This window comes from Oreochromis aureus, linkage group 3, assembly GCF_013358895.1.
Source record: "Oreochromis aureus strain Israel breed Guangdong linkage group 3, ZZ_aureus, whole genome shotgun sequence".
Classification (NCBI taxonomy): domain Eukaryota; kingdom Metazoa; phylum Chordata; class Actinopteri; order Cichliformes; family Cichlidae; genus Oreochromis; species Oreochromis aureus.
Window position 1 is genome coordinate 76,654,762 of NC_052944.1, and position 19,678 is coordinate 76,674,439.

The window sequence follows — 19,678 nt, forward strand, 5'->3', positions numbered from 1 at the left end:
TATAAGATGATAAGCTGTGTGTCTTTTTTTATAACAGTGACATGGTTGTATTTACCTTAATTAAACGAGTCGTCAGTCGCGGTAAACCAACAAAAGAACTGGAGCAGCCGGGCTACGTAAAAAGTGTAGGGGGGCGTGTTTGCGGTCACGTCCAGGGGGTGTGTGGGCGGGAGCGTTACACAGTCGCTCCACCTCAAGTCACTACTGCGCAGACTCTGGCTGTGTCCGAATTCAGGGGAAGGATGCTCATAAGGACACTACCTACCTACGTCACAAGGTAGTGTCCTTAGACGGACGGGTAGGGCGTTTATCAATATGTGTACTTGTGCGTACTTGCGTTCTCGTATACTCGTGATACGTCATCAGTTGGAGACCAAGTACTGTTCCAATTCGAAGGACGCATCAAGCCGAGAACGCGAAAAAGTCCTGGATGTGTTCTCGCTCCGCCCGTTTTATCGAGCATGCATCGGTGTGGACTTGGTACAGCTAAATATCCCAGAATGCATTTCGTCCAAAACTCAACAGCGGACTCCCGGCACATCGTTTTCAACCCCCCGCCCCCTGCTCGCGGACTTCTCACTACTCAGGTTAAAGAAACTCCAGCAGCTGTCTATAGTATTGAGTGTCCACTAAAATAGAAATAAAAGCGTTCTAACATCTCACCTGCTTGTTTTTATTAATGTATGTAGACGTATGTACATGTACACTATTTTTATTAATAGAGGTTTCACTACTGAGGTTAAAAATGATATATAAGTCACTTAGATCACTTCTAAATGTTAATGTTTGCTTTATTTCAGTGTTTTATTTGTTCCTGAGTAAACCGGTTTGGCTGTGATTACAGTTAAGCTTCATAACATGTTACTCACAGTTAAATTAGGAGGGGACGGCAGTAAAAACTCCCGACCTGTGACATCATCCAATGTACATATTGTTCCAATTGTACATATCGCGAGTCCGTGCTCGCGTTCTCGGCGGGTACGTACTCCCGTGGACCCAGAAATGTTGCTCCGTTGTTTGGACAATTTTATTTCTCGAGGAGCTAGAAAAACCTTATCGTCACCGCCCGCACGTTTTGTACCTTAGGCTCATCAGAGACAATCATATCCAGGTAAAATAATTTCCTTTAATCTACACGCATTTAGGAATTACTTAGCTAATTACACGGATAATTGAAATATTGCCGGCGTTGTGCCAAAAAAGTGTTCGCCTGCCTAAACCGATTTCCAGTGTTTCCGAGTGTAATATGTGTAATATCTTTATGTATATTGGTAAATAGACTTCGGTGAACATGGTTTACTAAGGGGTTTTATATATACAATAATTAGCTGTTGTTCACGTATCTTTATAACGCTGGTTATAATGTAGGTACAATTGATATATTTGTTGCGCTGTCTGCTGTCCTCTTGGCCAGATTACTCTTAAAAAATAAATTTCTAATGCCAATAAGAGTTTTTTTTTTAACTGGATAAATAAAGGATATATAAAAGTCACTGCCAAAAACTGATTGCAGCTTCTACCTTGTTACAGGAATGTTGCTGGTGGCTCAAGGTGACTTGATATCACTTATGAGGGACACATTTGACATGTTTCACGTATTATAGACCAACAAGTTATTCATAGCAGGTTAAATACGAGCAATGAGTTTAGGGCAAAAACCGGAAATCAGTTTTTGGCAGACGATCATTTTTTGCCACAACATCGGTCATTCTCACACATGTACTGTATCATATAAAATATATAAACTAAATATCTTTGAAACGTATAGAATCTAATCTTTTGTTTGTTTGTTTTTTTACATAGCACTTTATCAAACTGTTGTCTGCTACAGAGTTACAAGTATTATACTAATAATATAGCATCCACCATCTCCTGCTTGCATATTTCTGTAAACATCTTAGTGGTGTGGCAGCCATGAGTGAGCCAGCCCTGCAAACCCTGTGGATGGAGGATGCAGTGGACAGTGGGAGGAAGCATCCTAAAGCTCTCTTTGCAGACCACCCTGTGTGATTCTCCACACCAGAAAAGACAAACCGCAGGTCTCAGTTGCAGCAGCCCATCCACGTCTGATCTTGCTCGGGCAGATTCAGCAACACTGCCAGAGACTTCCTGTAATCTATTACAGTTGTTAAAGAAACGGTCCAGGAACAGGTCACTCAGGTTAATCCTGTGTGTACAACTGAAAATATTGTTTTTCCATCTTTACATACTGTGTATTTGAAATATTCTTGTTTAATTGTTATTGTTATTTACTTTGTTGGTATCAAATAAATATCCAAGTAATATTGTTCAAAGTTAGCATTATGTTCATACGTGTTACAAATGTCTGTAAATCAAATTGAGTTCAGTGACAATTACTGTTTGTTTGAATCAATTTATTAATAACATAAAAACCTTTAAACTAATGCAACACATATAACAATGTAACAAATATATTCAAATAAATAAATTTCTCAATACATAACTCATTTGGGAACTAATCTTTCTAGAAGTGAAAACAGTCTGTCCGTCCTCTCCCTGCTCTCCTCTCCTCAGCCTCTCTTTGCTACCTCATGTCCTCTCTGATGAGGTCTAGCAGCTCATCATCCCTGTCTCTTTTCCTCTTTCTCCCTGTCGTAGGTGGCTGAGCCGCCCGTCATCACTGTCGTTTTGGTCACCCACTGCTGCGCTTTGGCCCTGGAGTGTCCTCAGGGAGAGGACATTAGGACAGGAGGCGTAATGGAAGGCATCTGTCCTATCACCTCATCCATGAGGGCAAACCAGGGCCAAGTAGCAGCAGTGGGCTTCCCACTGACCCCTCTCCTGAGCCTGGATACTTGCAATCCTAAAGGCAGAGGAAATCAAAAATGACAGCAGGCAAATAAAAACACCACAACAACTCTTAGTAATTGCACATTTATTAACTTGTGTTCTTGAGAATTATCTTCTTGATAACACACATACGTACTTTGTATTCTTTAAAGTTTTCTCATGTCTTCTGGCCTGCAAGGGGGTGACTTTCCCCTGCAGGCCCATCTTCTCCAGAATTGTCCTGATCACACACAACAAATAAGAGAAGAAAGGACACCATGGCAACTATGTTAATCCCTAAGCACAAAGGTTTTCACAGCAGAACACCAGAGGAACACCGTCTGGACATCACAGGTTCTGTACAGCAGCGGTCCGTGAGTCGTTTGGTACCGGGCCACAGAGTTAAGGCTCCGGTGTGAAATTTATGGTTTTCAGGGGTTTTAACGTTAACTCGGTTTCCCTGGGTCTTTCCCTTGTTGTAGTTGTGCGTCTTATTTTGAAAGAAATATTTACACGTTACCATAGCGACCAGAGAGCATTAAGCGGCAGAGAGGAGGATGTTACTGTCAATATTGGCGCATTTTCAGGAGGACGCTGCTAATAAAGTTACACAATTACACAGTACAGTCACGTTTATTATTATATTTACAAAATACCACAGTTTTTGTCTTGGTCGGATCATTTTATGTGGTTGTATTTATCCACGATACCTTAAAGGCCGCTCCGTGTCTGACATAAACCGGTCTGTGGCGCAAAAAAGGTTGGGGACCGCTGCTGTAGAGCATGAGGGTTAATAGGACCGTACTCATATGAATATGATGCGTAAATTGATTTATTCTTGTACATCCACGCCGTAGCGGCCCAATTCTTCACCCCAGTGAAGAGGTGATCGTTTTCTCCTCGTTTTAATAAATTAAGCCGTTTGGTCTTTGTTCCTCACAACATATCACCAATTCGAAAAAAATCAAAATTAGCTGTATGTAAGCGGCAATACATGAAAAATCGCGGGACCCCCGATACAAGCTGGTTTATGGTTATTTTAAAGAAAAGAAACATGTCTATGCAGATACCCAAAGCTTAACGAAACGACCGATATAACAATTTAACTTTTGTACAACCAGATTTTGTGTTTTCCTCTCCTGCTTCGACCACCATCGTTATCAGAAACAAATCTCCTCTATGACCCGCAATGAATCCTGGGATATAGTAGGACATGAAGGATACATCGGACCATCCTTAGAATTCAGGGCAAAGTAGGACGCATTTGACGTCATTGCCTCCAAATATGGCATTGGCGCATCCTTTCCCTGAATTCGGACACGACTAACCCTCAAATTCGCGGAAAAGTAGGACACATTTGTCGCCACATTTTGAGTGCTCTTTGAATTCGGACAGTCCTCGTCGCGTCGCTGTGACGTCATTGCCTCCAAATATGGCATTTTAAGCATCCTTCCCCTGAATTCGGACACAGCCTCTGGCTCCAAATTTGCAAGATGGCAGCCTCCACAAGCGGGGTATTTTGGCTTCATTTTTGCACAATGGTAGGAGGCGGAGTCGCGTCGTCCATGTTTTCTACAGTCAATGGGGCATACACACAGACACAGAGTTTGCAGCACACCGTGGGGGTTTTATGATGGGGTCACTTCTATAAAGCTGGATGTAACTAACAAAGGAGTGAAGATTTTTTGCAGAGGGACACCGGTCTCGTCTTCCCTTCTAGAAGAATGCATGCTTAAATAAAGATGAATAAAGGTTTTGTGAAATAACTACTGAGTTCCGGTGCCGTCTCTGGATGCCTTGAGGAATAAAAGAACCAGAGTGAAACTGATTTCGCAACAAGGTCCATATATCAAACGATCACTGTGGCATTACTGAGAGTTGAAAAACTGTTTAAAGTCTTTCATCTTTAATAAAATGATCAGTGTTCTGCTCTACCAGGTGTAACAATTGAGTTTAACATCCAGGCATCCATGAAAACGGAATTTATCACATTTAACGGAGTTAAAAGCGATGAAAAATGTCAAGAGAAAATCCATGGGCAGTTACAATAACAGAGGCTCTGACTCATTTTATAGCTCTGGATGACCAGCCAATGCCGGTCTTGGAAAACATAGGATTGAACCGTCTTCTCAGCATACTCGAGCTGTGATATGAAATTCCCAACTGCTGTCAGTCCTCGGTTTAATGGCACAGTGGACTGATGAGGAGTTTGTTCGTCAATGCCAAATATTTTCGTTATTTTGTTTGTTTGTTTACAATATGGACACTGCAATAATTTAAAAGTTTATTTTATTCTCAAACCTAATTTGTATTTATTTTATTCCAAACAGAAGTGTTTATTTATTATTCTGAAAGCTGGAGACAGTGCCAATAGTTCAGTGATATTTTGTTAAATTACAATGTGGACACTCCGCAATAATTTAACAGAAGTGCTTATGATATGATATACCTTTATTAGTCCCACATGGGGAAATTTCATGTTAAGGCTGCCGACCTATTGCACGCAATGGCAGCGCCATCTTACTCATCCGACCATACATACATTACACAAAGATCACAGGGGGAAGACAGGTCAGAGGGGTATAACATGGAAAAGCACAACATGAAGAAAGATAAGGAGAAAAAAAAATAACTCCCCCCAGACTGAGCTCCAACAGGGAGATCAGTTTGAGAACAGAAAAAAACCACCTCTGCAGAAAAAAAACACCTTTTTCACTTGAAAATTTTTTGTGGTCATTTTTATTAACATTTTATTTTTTATTGGCAGAGAATAAAATAAAACCTCTCTTCCAATGTATTGCATTTGTGTGTGTGTGTGTGTGTGTGTGTGTGTTTGTGGTAGAAGTATCGTTTTTTGTACTCTGTATCGGCAAGTACTCAGATCCAAGTATCGGTATTGTATTGGTTTGAAAAAATTGGTGTCGTTGCATCCCTAATCTAAATACAATATAGCATGTCCTGACTGGGGGGTTTTGGAAAGAAATTAAAACATACAGCTCTGCTATGACTCCCAACATAAATGAAGACAAAAAACTAAACAGCAGTGACATTTGTAGGGTTACTGAAGTTTGGCTAGCTGGTATATCAGGGCTCTAGGCTAACTTTTTGCCATGGGCGCACCAGAGTGCACCTAACTTTAAAAAGTTAGCACTCCATACAGACAATATTCATTTCTAAATTATTAACTAACAATCTTGTGCTTAAAGTGCTTTGTCAATATTGTAGACAATGTTAAACTTAATCATCATCTCGGCCTCCTCGACCTGTTTGGTGTTGCATGCTGCTGAAAGGCAGTGGGGAGAGGGGACACTTGGGCAGTGCATTTATTGCAGCATATAATGTGTTTTCTAGATACACTGTGCTTTTTCAGCATTCAAAGATTGATGGCACCGTGTCAGAGCACTGGCTATGAACTTAACAAAAAAGTTATCAATAGTTCTTTTCATCTTTTCTTATTACCCATAGCTACATCCACTTCTGTCAGGCCTAGGCTACTCACTAGGGCTGCGTATCATCACTGATTTCTATAATCCATTCGATTCCGGTTCTCAAAGTCCTGATTGGATTCAATTTAGCCTCAGACAGTCAGAAATATTATAATTCTGATCACATAGATGGAAACACAGCGCGGACCCGACGCATCAGAATCGGTGAGCTCCGACAGCGTGTCCATCTATGTGCCGTCGGGTGAGAAAGCCGAGAAAGAAAAAGCTGATTCTGATGCGTCGGGTCCGCTCTGTGTTTACATCTTTGTGTGGAGTCCATGTACCTGCTCTCATTTACTGTTTACTGGTTGTAGACATAGTTTTGTGAGCTTTACTCTGAGAATCTGACGTTTCTGGCAAAACACATTTATATTTAAAAGTCGATTCAGGATTTAATGAATCGATAACGCTTTATACAAGCTACTCACCTCCCTCTTCCAACTGCACTTTCAACTTGACCACGGCCAGTCACAGAGGTCCCGCCCCTGACTATCTCTGATTGGTTTAGTCCACAATAGGTGGTCTGATGTTGACCACACGGAGAGTTGCAGAGATTTTTTTTTTTTTTTTTTTTTTGTTACCCGAACAGTTGGTCGGACTGGTGCGACCAAATATTTTTTTTAGTCGCACCATTGAAAAATATGGTCGCATTTGTGACCAAATTGGTCGCACTCTAGAGCCCTGTATATAATGATGTGCTACGTGACCGCTAGCGACACACAGTAGCGGTTTTTGATACGGACGACACGGGCGGTTGCCCGGGGCGGCATTGTGGTGGGGGGCGGCATCGCGGACATTGGCAAAGAAAAATAATAATTTTTTTTGCTCGTACTCATGCTTCCCCGACGTCAGCCAGCGCATATTGGGAATGTCATAGGCATCAATCGGTTTTCTATCGCCCATTTGCTGGGAGTAAGGGCGCCCTCGTTTGCGAGGTGCGCCTGCTGCGCCTGCTGCGCACGGCACAGGGAGGAGAGGGCGGGGGATTCTCTGGCTTTCTGGAGCAGCATCTAATAACCAACTCGCAAAATAAAACAAAATAAAAACAAAACAACAAACACAAAACCACCAGACATTATGATGCAGACTTATAATTTGCACCGATGTTTTTTTGAAATTCTATACGCGAAAAGTGAGCGCGAGAGCCCTCGGTGCGCCTGCTCGCTGCTGAAGTCAAAATAAACTTTATTGTCATCTCCGCTACATACAGTCCAGTATATAGAGAGACGAGACGACGAGGCTCCAGTTACAGCAGTGCAAGTAAACAAACAATAAATATAAGAAGAGTAAGAAAATAAATACACACTTTAGGACTCGGGGTAAAGGGATCAATAACAATTTAAAAAGTATCATTTACAGTTTGATGATTTAAAGTCTCACACACAACCCGTCAAAAGGGGAGGGGGGCCGGCTGCTTCCAAATAGAGCACATTTCATTCATAATGTTGTAAATCCAAACCCATTATGTATTCATGATAAATAAACCCTATAGACAAAGTGAATCTGTGAGCTAAGGCAGCGGTCCCCAACCCCCGGGCCTCGGACCGGTACCGGTCCGTGAGTCGTTTGGTACCGGGCCGCGAGAGTTGAGGCTCAGGTGTGAAATGTATGGTTTTCAGGGTTTTTATCGGTTATTTTGTTATTTTGTTATCGTTTTTATCGTTAACTCGGTTTTCCTGGGTCTTTTCACGTGTGTTATGAATAAATCTTCTTTTTTTCGGTACCGGCACTAGTTTTATTTTGTTGTATTTATCTGCGATACCTTATTGCCGGTCCGTGAAAATATTGTCGGGCATAAACCGGTCCGTGGCGCAAAAAAGGTTGGGGACCGCTGAGCTAAGGTGTAGGTCTGTTAGGTTATGTTGTTGTGATCCTCGAGTTGGGGGATGGGTTTTCATACTGGAGTGCAAAATTAAAACCAATGGAAGATGGACAAGAAACGTTCAAAGCCATCAGGTGCTCAGTTTAGAAAAAACAGAAAAGAAGAGGAGGAGAAACAAGCAAAAGATACAGGTAAGCAGATGTGTCATTGGATGGCAGGTCATCCTGAAACAATCAGAATCAGAATACTTTATTAATCCCTAAGGAAATTATGTGGGTTACAGTTGCTCCGAGAAGAAATTCTAAAAATAGTAACAGTAACAGACTAAACTCCAAACAATACAATATGTTACAGATTTTACACATTTAAGAAATAGCCAGGGGTGGATCTAGAAGGGTGGCATGGGGTGGCAACTGCCACCCTAAAATGATCCCTTGCCACCCCAAGTGCCACCCCAGTTTTGCATATGACAGTGTTGTTTATTAAAATAAGATAGCATTAACAGTTTGAGCGTAGTTACAGTCAACAGTGAATATAAATGCTAAAACTGAATATATTGCATAGTGTTACCCCCCCCTCCACCATTAACAAATGGTTCAGCCCATAGCAGGACCGGTTTTTTTCTTGTTTTCAGTAGCAAGCGATGCTTATGATTGTGCCAGAGCACATTTTGAACAACACCATGGGAATTTCGGATTTTACACAGGTGGTTGGATGTTACACTCTGGAAATGGAAGGAAGGTGAGTGTTATTAACCCTCTGTGGTCCACAGACACGCTGCACCTCCAAATCACATGACTGATGTAAGCTGGCATAGCAACAAGCTGCAGCCACGCTGAGTCTCTGTTTCAGCCCATATTGAAAGTTCGGAGTTCAAAGTTTTTAAATTTTAATTACAGGCCAGTAAATCCAGAGTTATGATAATATATATAAGCCACGCTTTTTTCTAAATACTGTCGCCACGTTTTTGTGTGTGTGGGTTTTAAGCATTTTCTAAGGACAGCGCGAAAACAGTAAAGAAAGAAAATGCACCATGTCGACCAATTAAAAAAAAAAAAAAAAAAGTCAACACGTGGGATTTGGTTGTTTAGGAAGAGGGGAGAGTTTTGGGAGTGACGGTAACGGCAGCAAGACAGAGCGAGCGAGTGAGACAGAGAGAGAGAGAGAGAGAGTTTTTAGATGTGGGAGATTTGTGACGTTTAGTGTGGAGTGTATACTTAGTGTGTTGTGTTGTCTTGTGTAGTTGTTCTGTTGTGTAGTCGTTTTGTTTTGTGTGTCAGTGAGGGCACTAATGAATGTCACAGAGGCACATTTGTAATGTAAACACTGTCACCAAGTAGAAAACCAGCGGAGTGATACACCTGTTGTCAGGCCTGCAGGTTTATCCCTGTGCTGTTCTCCTCTGTCTTTTGGTGGACCATCTTTTTTTTTACTGGCACACATCATTTGTGGGGCATCTTATTGCGACACCTGATTGTTCTCTCATTTTAGTTTTAGTAATATTTTTAATATTTTTAAAATGAAAAAAAAAACAGCAGGTGTATTGGCTGCATTTTTAGATAAATAGTTGTATATGTTTACAAAATGTACAATTTATATTTTCATTTCAAGTTATAAAAATTTACTCAACATGTCTGTGGGTTTTTTTTACAGTAAAAAATACTACTAGGATTTTAAGTTCTTTGTGTGATTTCAGATCAGTAATACTAATGCAGTATGTCAGTGAAAAAAACAACTAAATTCAGTTGAGCTGAAAAGAATGATACCAAACAAGGCAAGGGGAAAAAAAATCAAATGAAACAATTTGAGGGGGAAATACAAACGTAAACTCAAAAGGAGTCAAAAATGGCCGGTTGTATTTCAGACCTCAGTGGGTTAATCCAACAAATCATGAAAAATTAGGTTTAAATTTTTGCTCATGACAGTGCAGATTTCTGACATTTTGTGTAATTTAAGCTGTAACAATGTGACTGTTTTCTAACAAAAAACAGTGTGAAACTTAAGTTAGACTTGTATTTGTAAATGAACCGCCCCATGTTGTGTAGCTTTCTGGATTTCATACTTATTGGGCTACATATTTATTTATTATACAGGCTGTACAGTACATAACATCAAAACTCACATGTTTTATGTAACTAAAGTGTTTAATTATGTGGGCTACAGACAATAATTAAGTTATAGACTATATTTATATGAAAAACGTGTATACTTACTGCATTTGAATCATTTTAACCATATGTAACCACCTGCATATGTGTTTGGGGGAAAAAAAAGGCTTTGATTTTGCCACCCCGTTTGATTTCTTTGCCACCCTCATGCCACCCTAAGAAAATTTCTCTAGATCCGCCCCTGGAAATAGCACTGATATATACAGATCACTCAGTTCTAAATATCAAGGATTAACAGAGGTGATTATAAATAAATATCAAGAAAATTGGGGGGGGGGGAGCAGAGGGAGTGTTCGCCCAGGGCACCAAACAGGCTAGGATCGCCACTGGCGACACAGCTATGTTAGCATAATATAATATTATAAAAGTTAACATGAGGGTTCTCGGTGGTCAGGAAGAAATGTAATCACAACGCAGGATGCTGTAAAAGGACTAAACTTCAGCCAGGAGAACAAGTGAGATAATCCATCCACAATACGAGGTTAGTCATTCATATACTGGGCTGGGCTGTAGTTACATCTTAAGGTTTTAAAAACTGAGCTTAAATAAATGATTAGCGGTAATAAAAGCCGAGGGAGGTCAACAGTGATCACTGACTGTTTTTAGGAGCTTTTTGAGATTAAATAGAAGAAAATACAAAACATGTTAACAACACAAAAGCCATATTAAACGCAGACTACTTTAGGCCCGGAAGTAGGATTCGTCACATCATCACTTAAAAACCGGATATGTTAAACTAATTTTTTTTTTTTAAAGTAACGAGTCGAATTTTGCAAATGTAACGGAGTAAAAGTACCGTTTCTTCTTCACAAATATACTCAAGTAAAAGTAAAAAGTATCGTGCAAAAACGGTACTTTAAAAGTACATTTTTTTTCAAAAACTTACTCAAGTAAATGTAACTCGTTACTACCCACCACTGTCCAAGGCAACAACATTTTAAGGTCCATATCAGCTTAGAATGATAACATTTCAGTATCACTTTCTGCCATCTTTGATTTTTTTTCACGTTCTAATTTTTCGTCTTGATGCATTCTCAATCATCCAGGAAAGTAAATGTCCAAAAGTTGATTCTGTCCATCTGGACGTATTGTTTTCAGTGGGAGAAACGCTCCATCACTCATTCAAGTGACTTCTTCAGTCTCAGCTGACTGCAGGTTTCCCCAATCTTATAAACAGTACATTTGCATAATGAGTAAAACCTGCCCACTGAAGGAACAATGGGCTGGGAGGTCACTTCCTTAATCTTAATTATGCAAATTCTCATGAGCATCGACCATGTACTGACACATCAAATTCACCAGAGAGGAGGATAAGGTTAGCCTTCTTAGACTGTGAGATTTCCATCAGTAATGTGGGACATTACATTACCCTGGAAGTGTTTCAGTGAAACTAACACTGCAGATGAAATGTCTAAAGCAACAAAGTTTATCATTCGCACATTACAAAGTGAAACATTCAAGGAAGAGTACAGATGTATAAAAGAAAATCAGCCACTTCCAAAACAAAGCTGTCTTCAAAGGTTAAATCCAGTTATTAATGAAGATGGGCTCCTCAGAATAGGAGGATGATTGGCACCTGCTAACCTAACAAAAGATGAGAAACATCCACTCATTATCCCAAATGCTCAACATATAGCTGTTATTCTTATTAGATACCATCATGAGAAGGTCGCACATCAAGGGCGTCACATAACATACGGAGCGCTTAGAGGTTCTGGATTTTGGATTATTGGCAGTAAATGGCTTGTCTCTTCTGTTATTTACAAGTGTGTTCTCTGTCGGAAGCTTAGAGCACGACTTCAGACCCAAAAGATGGCAGATTTACCCGTGGACAGGCTGACACAAAGGCCACCGTTCAATAGTGTCGCACCAGAGGAGGAAGTGTAGACAGTAAACGCTGGGCTGTGCTTTTCACCTGCATGTCCACGAGAGCTGTGCACATTGAGCTCATTGAATCAATGTCAACATCCAGCTTCATCAATGCACTAAGGAGACTTTTCTGCATCCATGGACCTGCTCAAATACTCTGGTTCGATAGAGGAACAAATTTTATAGGATCACATTTGATCACAAAGACACAGAACAAAACTCATACCTACAAGAGAAAGGATGCACATGGCTGTTTAATCCCCCACACTCGTCACACATTGGGTGGATCATAGGAGAGACTTATTGGAGTTGCAAGGTGCATCCTAGATGGTATTCTGTTGAAAGCCGTACATATCCAACTAACACATGAAGTGTTTAGTACATTCATGGCAGAAGTAATGTCAATAATGAATGCAAGACCACTTGTACCAGTCTCAACAGATCCAGACAAACCAAACCTTCTCACTCCAGCAGTGCTTCTTACACAAAAGGTCAATATATTATGTGCACCAACAGGAAGTGTTGGACCACCTCTACTCAAAGCAATGGAAGCAAGTACAGTGTTTGACAGACTCTTTTTGGAAACTGTAGAAAAGTGAATATCTTTCAACACTAAAGCAAGGGAGTAAATGGACCGATGATAAAACAAACACAAAAGTTGGTGCTGCTGTGTTATTGAAAGATTCTCTCGCACAGAGAAATGACTGGTCCATGGGAAAAGTTGTAAAAACATTTGAGAGCAAGGACAATAAGGTTCGAAAAGCAGAAGTAAAGACTGTGAAAGATGGAAATGAAAAAGTGTTTTTGAGACCCATCGCTGATATGGTTTTACTTTTATCAAGTGATAAATTTGATTGATCAGTGGACTTTGATGTTCATGTGAATTTGTATAATTATGATGAAGGAAGTGACCTCCCAGACCATTGTTACTTCAGTGGTGTTAGTGTCAGTTATTATGCATGTTATGTTTATAAGATTGGGGAAACCTGCAGTCAGCTGAGATTGAAGAAATCACTTGGATGAGTGATGGAGCGTTTCTCCCACTGAAAACGCTACGTCCAGATGAACAGAATCAACCTTTGGGAGATTTACTTACCTGTATGATTGAGCATGCATCAAGATAACAAAGTAAAAAATATATTCAAATAAATAAATGTCTTCTTGCATATCCCATTTATGCAACTGGTCTTTCAAGAATTAAAAACAGTCTGCGTATCCCAGGGGTCGGCAACCCTAGGCACGCGTGCCACCGTTGGCACGCGAAGGGTTAACTGATGGCACGCGCGACCATAGCTGGACTGGACATCGGGCATACCGGACATTTGCTCGGTGGCCCGATGATTTTTTTTTTTTTTTTTTTTGTTGGTGGCGGATTGGCCAGACGCTGGTCAGTCTGTAAAAACAACTCGGTTGTTTGGTGTTGGCCATGGCGGAGCTTCCACAGATTCAGTAAAATTAACAAGTGGTGGAGGCCAGCAGGTGGATGAGGGAAGGGGAGGCAGGAGGAGAGACCCGAGGCAGCCGCCGGTCAGAGCGTCAGGTGAACTGAACTTCAGGTAAGAAGTTATGACCCGCAGTCTATCTGGGTCAGATATAAACCAAGTTTAGGTGGAGTTTATTTTCGTTGTGCTGACTTTTTACAGTCAGTTACAATAACTCGTACTGCGTACTAGCTAGCATGACGGAGTTTCTATACTGCTGGGCGGGTGCTATGATGTTACTGAGTGAACTTTATTTTATTCATAAGGTTAGTTAGTAGAGTTGCCAACCGTCCCGTACAAACGGAATTGTCCCGCATTCAGAGAAATTATTACGCGTTTCGTGTTGAGCTGAGAAGGAACACAGTTTGTCCCGTACTTCAGCCAGGATGGAAAAAGACACAAAGCTGGAATTATTCTGTGTCTTTGCTGCACAGCTGCATCTTCTTCTCCTCTCATTCTCTCCCCTCTCTCTCCTGTTGCTACTTCAATCATGAAACTGATCAATGATCAGCTGATCAGCTTTGCTCTCTATTTTGTTTATCGCTCACTTTGCACCAGAAAGAGGAAACCGCCGGATGTCGCACTAAACAACAGCAGCACGTTTAAGCTTGATCAGCTGTTGTTAGAATTTATTTAATATTAATTTCTAGAATCAGCTGAGGTTTTCTGGAGCCACAGCTGTAAAAGCTGCTGGTCATGATATCGGTTTGGTTATCTGGTGAGAGGGAAACATGAAGATGAAACCAGGAGATGTCCTTATTGAATCATCAGAGCTGAACAGGTGATGGAGAAACAGGTTTACCTTTTAGGTGACATGAATGTGTTGAAGGGAAGTTATCAACTGTTTCTGAGAGACAAATAACACCAGGATCCTTTTCTAAGTAGCTGACAGCTGGTAACTGTGCAGGGGCGGATCTAGCAAAGTTTTGCCAGGGGGGCCAGGTAGGGCATTAACAGGGAAAGGGGGGCACAAAGAAATACTTTCTTATTCTCATTTAAAATGTCTGGCTGTTATTAAATAATTATCTGAAGCTTACAACCAAAGTTTTTATCTGACGTAAAATGAATAGAAATCATACATTTACCAACAAGACGGTGTACATCACTGTCACAACAGCGTTTGTTTTCATTCAAAGGCTTTATGGCTTTAATATCTGGGGGGCCGGTCTCTAGTCAAAATGCATCCATAGACTTGAGACACAATGCATTTTTGGGACTTTCAGGTGTATGGACCAATGTTTTATTTTCTGATCAAACCAGAAATCTTTAATGAGCAGCTGGATTTGTCTCGCATTAACTGGCTGAGTTAATGCCAGTTAATGCGACATCGAAGCAGCTGGAATCCACAGCTGTGCGTGTTCATGGAGCTTGCATTTTCACCTGCTGGACATCGCTACCTGACAGGTTTAACTGTCTTCAGAACATTGCAGAGGCCTTATTGACAGTATTTGGCTCTATATATCTGTGTGAGCAGATTTTCTCTCACATGAGTGTCCTCAGGTCCTCAGATGATGTCGTTGTTGTTTGGAGCTCGACATGTAAGAGTGATGTTCTGTCCAGACTCAGCTGTGATGTTTCTCCTCACTGAAAGAGGAAACAACACAGAGCAAAGAGGTTAAAGGTCAAAGAATCCTTCATTTGAACAGACAAACTAATTCAATAAGAAAAATGTTGTATGTAAACTACACTGATGCTCTTTATGTCAGACACAAATTCTCTGTTTGGTTTCTAACACTTAAATCTCACCCGCACAGACAAAAAGTCAAGCTCAGCAGTACTGTGTTAGTTTTATTGCTGATTTTCATTTATATAAAATCTCTGGGTCTGTAGTTTTAGTCACAAACAAATAATCTGAGTGTAAATCTGAGTTTAAACCTGAGTCTAAATGTGATCAGATGAAGTGTGAGGTTGTGAGAAAGTCTCTGACTGCATTCATAGATGTGTCCTTTCAGTTGATTAATAAAGTATCTGGTTCTGATTCAAGTCAAAGGCAGGAAGCAGAGGAGACACAGAGAGGCGTTAGACAAATTAGAAAATCCTTAACACACAAAGAGAAGAGCTGATGGTTCATGGTTTTAAAACATAAAAGTAATTATACTATAATTATACTATTTTTCTTGTTTTTGTTGTTTGTTTGTTTGTTTGTTTGTTCTCCACGGGAAATATTTGCTAAAGGGGAAATGAGAAACAAGCAGAGTATCTTTGACTGTCTGCTCTCCTGATAACTGATGAGGAGAAGACATGAAAAACAAATCAGGCTGATATTTGTGTTCACTGTTATAAACAACAAACTCATAGACATGTGACCCAGACTGGTCTCCTTTTTGAATCACAGTAGTCCAGTTTAAATGACAAGCCCGGGAGCTGGCCCAATTCACCCTCATCTTCTCATCCACACCACCTCAGTCACAGCGAACTAGCCCTCTCACCCCACCGCAGCGGACGGAGCCCCGCTGCAGCAGCTGCAGTTGCAGCATCGGACTCCTTCCTCCCTCACGTCTGGTTCCAACCACTCCTCACCTGCCTCATGCCTGGCAGGAATGTGGTCGAAGGATGAGGGGCTAGTCACCGTTGCTTCAACGCCCTTTGTTTTTTCTATTGCTCCCGTTTCCAAGAAAAAGCGACATTGGTACTTGCTGGCTTGTGTAGCCACTAGGTAACAAAAGCTCAACACTGCGCCGAGCATCCTGGAGCACTTCTGTTGTGTTTTGTACGTGCTTCAGAGTTCGTACGTGTTTTGGAGTTTGTACATCCTTTGTCTCTAGGGGCCACCGTAAATATACTTTTATTTATTCACGCCACATAAAATGTAATAAATAAATCATATAATGCAAAAACCAGCTAGTCACAGTTCAACTTTTAACTATTTAAATTTTCAGCTTTTTCCTTTTAAACAAATTTAAAATGAAACAACACAAAACACTGCAAACCACAACACAATTAAATATAAATTAAAATATGAAAACAAAAAGAAGATGCACATTCTCTGTCATATGGACCTGCATGAATAAACTTTCTGAATCCTTTCTCATCTGCAACTGAAAATAGTTGTGGATGATTACTATATCTTTCTAATGTGATGTTGTTGTCCCTGGCTCTCTTTCTCTCTCTCTCCCTCCCGCTCTGTTCCTGTGCTGCTGCGAGTGTAACTACCGCCCCTCCCCCCTCTTACCAGCACAAAGCACAAGACTGGCGTGCGGAGTGAAGTGGGAAAAAAAGTGCGAGAGAGAGAGAGAGGGGGGGGTGTGTGTGTGTGAAAAAAACAGAGAAAAAAAACAAAACACCCACAGCTCCCAAAAAGGAACCGGCTCGCATCGTTCACTTCAAAGATCCGGCTCTAAGATCCGTTTCATTCGCGAACAACACATCACTACTGTCCTGGCCCAAGTATTTGATTCGTCCTGCGAGTTCTGCTCCATATGAGAAACTGTTCTCACTTGCAGGCAGTGTTGGTCGAAAGTTTTGGGGGGTTTTGCTGTAAAAAGAATTTTTCTTCCCACGCAGTGAACAGCGGACGCTAATGTTTTTGTCACTTTTTATGGAATCAAACTAAAAGTAAGGTCAGTACTTCCACGCTTTAAACGCTGCACAGTCATACTCTCTCCCGCACACGATATATTATCCATTTTTGATCTGCACACAGCTGATGCCACGAACGTCGCTCTTGCTTACATCATTGTCGTGAGACACTCACAAAAAAAATCACGGTTTTAGTAACGCAGTAACACAGCGTGCTTACGGGAAAGTAGTGGTAATCTAATTACCTTTTTTGCAATAGTAACCCCTTACTTCACTTGTTACTTGAAAAAAATAATCGGATTACATCTCTGCTTGCAGGTCACTTAGTAACAAAAAGAGAGCTGCTCTGAGAATGTGAACAGACTATCTAAGTAACTGGCTGAGAGAGACGGAGAGTAAATAAGAATGGAGGTATTGTGAGTCCAATGGGTTTTTATTATTTTATTTGCATTAAAATGTTTGAGACCACACTAATGTACAAAATAATGTTGGCTAAGGTTACTCAGTGTTTAAAGGTGAAGCTGGCCAAATAACCTTTCATGTTTCTGCCTTATTTTGTTAAGAAGAAAAACTGCACTTTATGCTGCAATTTTTATTATTATTATTTAACCCTGTAAAAGAAACTGCACTGTAAATAAAATAAACACAACAAGCAAACATACGACTGAGTGTCTGTGGTGCTTGTCTGAGGACTGGGAACATTATAGTATGCTTTTACTGTCACAGCAGTGAGTTTGGGATCATTGTTGTGCTGAAAAATAAAGCTGCCTATAAGATTTTCAGATGGTATTGCACATGCCTTCAAACCTCTTCACCCTCAAAGTCAGAATGAAAGTCTACAAAAACCAAAGGAGACTATAGCATTTCATTTCTGTTCAATTATACAATTTCAGGTAATAAAGGATAATAATAACAGACTCAACAGAAGTTTTTACCCACAGGCTGTCAAACATGCCCTACCTCCACCCTGACTGGAGGATAACTGCACTGCCAACACTCATGGACATTACACCTTATTAATAAATCGTATTTCTGTTTATACTTCAATGCAAACAACACCCTTACCTCTTTAAACTGTATTTATTATAACATTATTTAGTATAGTTCCAACAGCACCCCCCACTCAATGTGCAATATCACCCCCACACACACTCAATGTGCAATATCACTGATCACACTGCACCTCTCAATGCACCTGCTAGTTAGATGGCATGTATGTGTATGTATATAGATGTAAGCGTGTATGTGGAAATATGTGTGTGTATGCATGTACGGATGCTAATATGTATATATACATATATGTCTGTATGTGCGTGTATGTTTGCAGGTGTATGTATAACTTGTACATATCTTTCTTGTGTAAATGTAAATTTGTCATTGTGTAAATACTTACGCTATTGTGTACTTCACACACATGGAGAGATGCCAAACTGCCTTTCACTGTTCTTGTAACAGTGACAATAAAAAGCTATTCTATTCTATTCTATTCTATTCTATTCTAATAAGTGACATTTGACTGTCTGTCCAGCAGGGGTTCAGTCCAGTAAGCCTGAATTTCTTGTTCATATGGCTGTGTTCAGTTTAACGGCACATTTATCTGCTGACAGCACTTATTCAGGTGAGCCAGACACTGATAGTACTGATCGCACAAAATAGGAATGAGATGCTTTTTTCCAGGAGGAAAAATCACACATTTCAGTGCTTTTTTTCCCTGAGATGTCATACACTTTGGATTCTAGCCAATCATTTTACCTTTGCAAGCTTAGTAGGCAGGCCCAGGTATGTACGTTCTTTTAGAGCAGAGCTACAGATTAAAAATGCCCAAGGCGAAGCGGTCAAAGTCTGGCTGTACTTCACAGCAAAATATACAAACTCAGAAGCCTGCAACAAGTGCTTCAAGCTGATACTGTGCAAAGGAGGTAACACCTCAAATCTGATGAAACACCTGGCGACGCATAGCATTTTTTTTAAAGCCGAGAAATGCGCCGTGTTTGATAGCTTGCTGTGAGACCTCACACCGTGCACATCTACTGCGGGTGTGGTGCCTGTTATCGGACCTGGAGTTAGCAACATCCCCCAAAAACCCGAAGAGTAGAGTCCTGGCCCCTAGCCCTGTCAGCGTAGCAGAAATGATGAGGATGATGATGGCAGCAGCAGCTGTTCTTCTCTGCGTGAGTAGCTTCATGTTGTTCGTGTGTAATTTACGTTGAGTACACTAACCACGTTATTACATTAATGCATGTAAGGTGAACTAGCAAACACCGTCGTAGTTACATGTGGCTGTCTTCTTGTTTGATGGCAGATACTCCCTTCACCCTGGCCAAAAAGGCTAAAATGACCAAAGAAAAAGTGGGAAACAGCTAAACATGAGAGGCTTTTGGACAAAGTTTGTGTTTTTTCCATTGTTTAAGCACTGCTTCCAGCCAAGAGTGAGACCATATATGCCCTATAGCTGCAGAAAAGGCTAACATTGTTATCTTTTTACAAAAAAAACAGCTGAACATGAGAGGTTTTTGGACAATTTTGTGTTCTCCATTCTTTAAG